Genomic DNA, 6,000 nt, shown 5'->3' on the forward strand with positions numbered 1-6,000 from the left:
ACAAGGGGGGTTCGGGGGCGAAGCCCCCGCATGAAAGAAAGATCAACGTAGTATTTAAGATAAGTTGGGTTAGCGTTTTCTTGTGACCTTTAAGAGCAAACAAAGGGGCTCGGGGGCGAAGCCCCCGCATAAAAGAAAGATTAACGTAGTATTTAAAATAAGTTGGGATAGCGTTTTCTTGTGACCTTTCAGAGCAAACAAAAGGGGGCTCGGGGGCGAAGCCCACCGCATGAAAGAAAGATCAACGTAGTATTTAAGATAAGTTGGGTTAGCGTTTTCTTGTGACCTTTAAGAGCAAACAAAGGGGGGCTCGGGGGGCGAAGCCCCCCGCATGAAAGAAAGATCAACGTAGTATTTAAGATAAGTTGGGTTAGCGTTTTCTTGTGACCTTTAAGAGCAAACAAAGGGGGGCTCGGGGGGCGAAGCCCCCGCATGAAAGAAAGATCAACGTAGTATTTAAGATCAGTTGGGTTAGCGTTTTCTTGTGACCTTTAAGTGCAAACAAAGGGAGGCTCGGGGGGCGAAGCCCCTCTAATGAAAGAAAGATCAACGAAGTATTTAGAATAAGTTGGGTTAGCGTTTTCTTGTGACCTTTAAGAGCAAACAAAGGGGGCTCGGGGGCGAAGCCCCCGCATGAAAGAAAGATCAACGTAGTATTTAAGATAAGTTGGGTTAGCGTTTTCTTGTGACCTTTAAGAGCAAACAAAGGGGGGGCTCGGGGGCGAAGCCCCGCATAAAAGAAAGATTAACGTAGTATTTAAAATAAGTTGGGATAGCGTTTTCTTGTGACCTTTCAGAGCAAACAAAGGGGGGGCTCGGGGGCGAAGCCCACCGCATGAAAGAAAGATCAACGTAGTATTTAAGATAAGTTGGGATAGCGTTTTCTTGTGACCTTTCAGAGCAAACAAAGGGGGGCTCGGGGGGCGAAGCCCACCGCATGAAAGAAAGATCAACGTAGTATTTAAGATAAGTTGGGTTAGCGTTTTCTTGTGACCTTTAAGAGCAAACAAAGGGGGGCTCGGGGGGCGAGGCCCCCCGCATAAAAGAAAGATCAACGTTGTATTTAAAATAAGTTGGGTTAAGTTTTCTTGTGATCCTTAAGAGTAAAGAAAAGGGGGCCTCGGGGGGCGAAGCCCCTCGAATGAAAGAAAGATCAACGAAGTATTTAGAATAAGTTGGGTTAGCGTTTTCTTGTGACCTTTAAGAGCAAACAAAGGGGGCTCGGGGGCGAAGCCCCCGCATGAAAGAAAGATCAACGTAGTATTTAAGATCAGTTGGGTTAGCGTTTTCTTGTGACCTTTAAGTGCAAACAAAGGGAGGCTCGGGGGGCGAAGCCCCTCTAATAAAAGAAAGATCAACGAAGTATTTAGAATAAGTTGGGTTAGCGTTTTCTTGTGACCTTTAAGAGCAAACAAAGGGGGGTTCGGGGGGCGAAGCCCCCGCATGAAAGAAAGATCAACGTAGTATTTAAGATAAGTTGGGTTAGCGTTTTCTTGTGACCTTTAAGAGCAAACAAAGGGGGGCTCGGGGGGCGAAGCCCCCCGCATGAAAGAAAGATCAACGTAGTATTTAAGATAAGTTGGGTTAGCGTTTTCTTGTGACCTTTAAGAGCAAACAAAGGGGCTCGGGGGCGAGGCCCCGCATAAAAGAAAGATTAACGTAGTATTTAAAATAAGTTGGGATAGCGTTTTCTTGTGACCTTTCAGAGCAAACAAAGGGGGCTCGGGGGCGAAGCCCACCGCATGAAAGAAAGATCAACGTAGTATTTAAGATAAGTTAGGTTAGCGTTTTCTTGTGACCTTTAAGAGCAAACAAAGGGGGCTCGGGGGCGAAGCCCCCGCATAAAATAAAGATTAACGTAGTATTTAAAATAAGTTGGGATAGCGTTTTCTTGTGACCTTTCAGAGCAAACAAAGGAGGGCTCGGGGGGCGAGGCCCCCCGCATAAAAGAAAGATCAACGAAGTATTTAGAATAAGTTGGGTTAGCGTTTTCTTGTGACCTTTAAGAGCAAACAAAGGGGTGCTCGGGGGGCTTCCGCATAAAAGAAAGATAAACGTTGTATTTAAAATAAGTTGGGTTAGGGTTTTCTTGTCACCCTTAAGGCATAAAAGGAAGATTAACGTAGTATTTAAAATAAGTTGGGTTAGCGTTTTCTTGTGACCTTTAAGAGCAAACAAAGGGGGGCTTGGGGGGCGAAGCCCCCCGCATAAAAGAAAGATCAACGTTGTATTTAAAATAAGTTGGGTAATGGTTTTCCTGTGACCCTTAAGAGCAAATAAAGGGGGGTTCGTCAAAAAAGAAATACTTAAATTTTGTTTGAATTAGTTGAAATGTGACAATATTTTCTAATCGAGTCAAACAAAATCCCACTAGCTGAGAGCTTCAAAACAATGTATGGCGAAAGTATGTCTCTCTAATGTCTTCAAAAAGTCCGCGATGGCACATGTCTATATTGTCTATCTTTTACGGATAACTTACTAGGTATAAACATTTTTATGATAATACCGTAATAAAACAGGTAGCCGCTAGTTATTATTAAGTAGCAATTAGCAATAAGTACACGTTAAGCCACAAATGGCATGTAAAATCCGCCTACTTGAAATAAATTTATGTATAAATGTTAAAAGTATTTCATTATTAATGACTAAAAAGTATAAAATAAATTAATAGTTTAAAAAACACTATAAAACACGCTTTTATAAATGCACGTAAAAGCCAAAAATAAATTATGGATCGTTCAAGTTGTCTCTATTTGTGAGCTGAAGTTTAAAAACTATGTGCTTTTAATTATAATATTTGATTGTAAAAGCGTGGGGCGCTGGAACAGGAAAGACTTTCTTGTAAACAAATACTAATCCGACCTTCCTGGCGAATGAAGTTGCATAAGAACATAACGTTTACATATGCCGCCTAAGGGTTACCAAAGAGAACCAAAGATATCTCGTCCACGAACAAGAACTCTGCATCCTGTCACTGTAGACACTTTCCCCTTTTGTACTTTGATTACTGTCGACTCTCCTCGCTACTAGCGCATATTTTGTCTGAGTTCGACAAACTGGTACCTACTTTGAACACTGACTTTTAATTGATTTGACTGTTTAATGTAGAACCTACTAGTCATGCTGCAACTCCAGTTAGCGCGTCAATCTGTGTAACCTCCTTCCCGTAACATAGCATAATTTGATTTATCAGCAAATTATACAAAAAGTCTTTCCTGTTCCAGCGCCCCACGCTTTTACAATCAAATATTATAATTAAAAGCACATAGTTTTTAAACTTCAGCTCACAAATAGAGACAACTTGAACGATCCATAATTTATTTTTGGCTTTTACGTGCATTTATAAAAGCGTGTTTTATAGTGTTTTTTAAACTATTAATTTATTATAATATCAAGTGCAACGGTAGTTCAGAAGTAAACTCGCCTGAACGTGGTAAGGTAACCCTTTTTCCTTTTCTCTGCGAGACCCGCCGCCATTGGACCGCAAAACGTGTTTTTTTTTTTTTTTCAAACCGCCCGCTGCCGACTATATTACTCCGCTTTATGATTCTGGCCGTCCGCTCTCTTCGGAAACTAATTGAAGATAACAAGCTTGTTTTTTCACCTATCTGCGTGTTCTTTTTTAAAATCACAGACGATGAAGTGTACGATATTGTTTCCCCTGGCATTTTTATCGAGCTTCATGGTGAAAAGCGAGGCGGCATCAGCCCTTGTCCCGAGACTTATGTAACATTTGCACAAATTATGTATTTATGCAAATGTTACATTATTTTTTCTTTTTATATTGTAAAGTTCAAAAGAAGAAAGAAAATAATAAAGTGGCCACGATGCCTACAGGCCAGAGCAACGGTGAGCGGGGATAGCGGACGTGATCGCGTCAACAGGGCCCTCTTCTAAAACCAATAAGGCCTCTTCGTGCGTGAAATTCTGTTAGTCATCACGCCGAGCACTTCCGTACCCAGAGGAGCGATACAAACTTATATCTTGGGATTATGTCGCAACTAGGCATCTAAAGAAAACACACACAACGTGTTTATATTATTTGAGTAGTCAAAGCACTTTCAAATATAAGGACACTGATGTTTTCTGTGCTGGGAATATAAATATGAAGCCTTGCTTAGTAGCATTTCACTCGTACAGGAAAGTTAAAATATCGGTAGGTATATTGTAATTATGAAATTAGGCCTAAAAGAAGCCTAGATTTAGGTAGTTAAAGAACCCCGAGTACCGACTTTTTATTTAGGCTTGTTCGTGCGCCAGTCATCGACCGTATAATTTTCGCGTGAATTACCGTCACGAAAGTTTGTTGGTTTTGAAAACAACGGGCCGTCGACCTGATAGCTTTGGTTTGTTTCAGTGTAACTTTTTTGGTTGCTAAAATGACTCTGAAAGTTGCAATAATTTAGTTACTTAGTATCATATTTCTGTATTCAATGAAAACAAATTTAAACTATGTTCGTTTTAGGCTGTTATTTAATTAGTAAATAGCTAGCCAAAATTAACGATTTAGAAAGGTACTATAACTATATATTATAGTCTATATACTCGTACATGACCCAATGTATGATAAATTGATTCTAAGTGCGTTTTCACATTATCCGATCCGATATCGGATGTCGGACCGATATCCCATACATTACAGGCGTCATCTTGGATTTTTCCATTGAAATCCTTCCGACATCCGATATCGGATCGGATAATGTGAAAACGGGCTTAGGCCGGTGTCGAAATTTATGCTGAACTTTGATAATTTGTCGTGTTTTTAGGGTTCCGTAGTCAACTAGGAACTCTTATAGTTTCGCTATGTCTGTCCGTCCGTCTGTCCGTCCGTCCGTCCGTCCGTTCGTCCGTCCGCGGATAATCTCAGTGGCCGTTAGCACTAGAAAGCTGAAATTTGGTACCAATATGTATATCAATCACGTGGAAAAAAATGTTTGAAAAAAAAGGGTACCGCCCCTACATGTAAAGTGGGGACTGATTTTTTCATTCCAACCCCAACGTGTGATATATTGTTGGTTAGGTATTTAAAAATGAATAGGGGTTTACTAAAATCGTTTTTTGATAATATTAATATTTTCGGAAATAATCTCTCCTAAAGGAAAACAAGTGTGTGTGTGTGTGTCCCCCCCCCCCCCCCCCACACTAACTTTTGAACCATATGTTTAAAAAATATTTAAAAAATCACAAAAGTAGAACTTTATAAAGACTTTCTAGGAAAATTGTTTTGAACTTAATAGGTTCAGTAGTTTTTGAGAAAAATACGGGAAACTACGGAACCCTATACTGAGCGTGGCCCGACACGCTCTTGGCCGGTTTTAAAAGCTCCAGTGACTGCCAACTTATTTACATTTAAAAACTAGTGCAGAATTAAGACTCCTTATATAAATATAGTTTTTAAAAATCAGCTGCAAAAGCGGATTTATCAAAGAATTCATTCATAATTTCTTCATGCACTTTTGCAGCTCATAGAACATAATTATGATGATATGATTTACTAAAAATTTACTAGTTTAAGTTGGTTAACCCCCCCATACGACTAGTTTACGTAATTTTCTAGCTCTGCCATCAACATTCTGTTTTATGGAGTGCTCATTGAATACCCTATCGCGGCCAATAAAAGGCTTGGTTTGTTGGCCAATCAAAAATGAATATTCAATAAGCTCACATTCTCTGGGCCGGCCATCCACTCGCCTCCATTATCTGTCAACTGTTTCCTGCTTCACGCTTAACCGAAGGTCCGTTCAAATTTATTGCTTAACCATTCACCCTAATCTTATAGATACTTTATATTGCTTCTGGCTGTTAAAACGGTCATCTTTAATCTTACTCAATAAAACCGGCCTCAGGTGGGAAAAGTTGTTGAGTGGAATTGTTGAGCTTTTTCATTATTTAATACACATATTTGTTGAAAAGTATATCAAGTTTATTTAAAAAATTTATTCCTATGTTAATAATATACATTATAATTGAAGCGATTTCTAGTCACCCGTTTATCATTGG

The sequence above is a fragment of the Leguminivora glycinivorella genome, chromosome 4 (genome assembly GCF_023078275.1).
Source record: "Leguminivora glycinivorella isolate SPB_JAAS2020 chromosome 4, LegGlyc_1.1, whole genome shotgun sequence".
Taxonomy (NCBI): domain Eukaryota; kingdom Metazoa; phylum Arthropoda; class Insecta; order Lepidoptera; family Tortricidae; genus Leguminivora; species Leguminivora glycinivorella.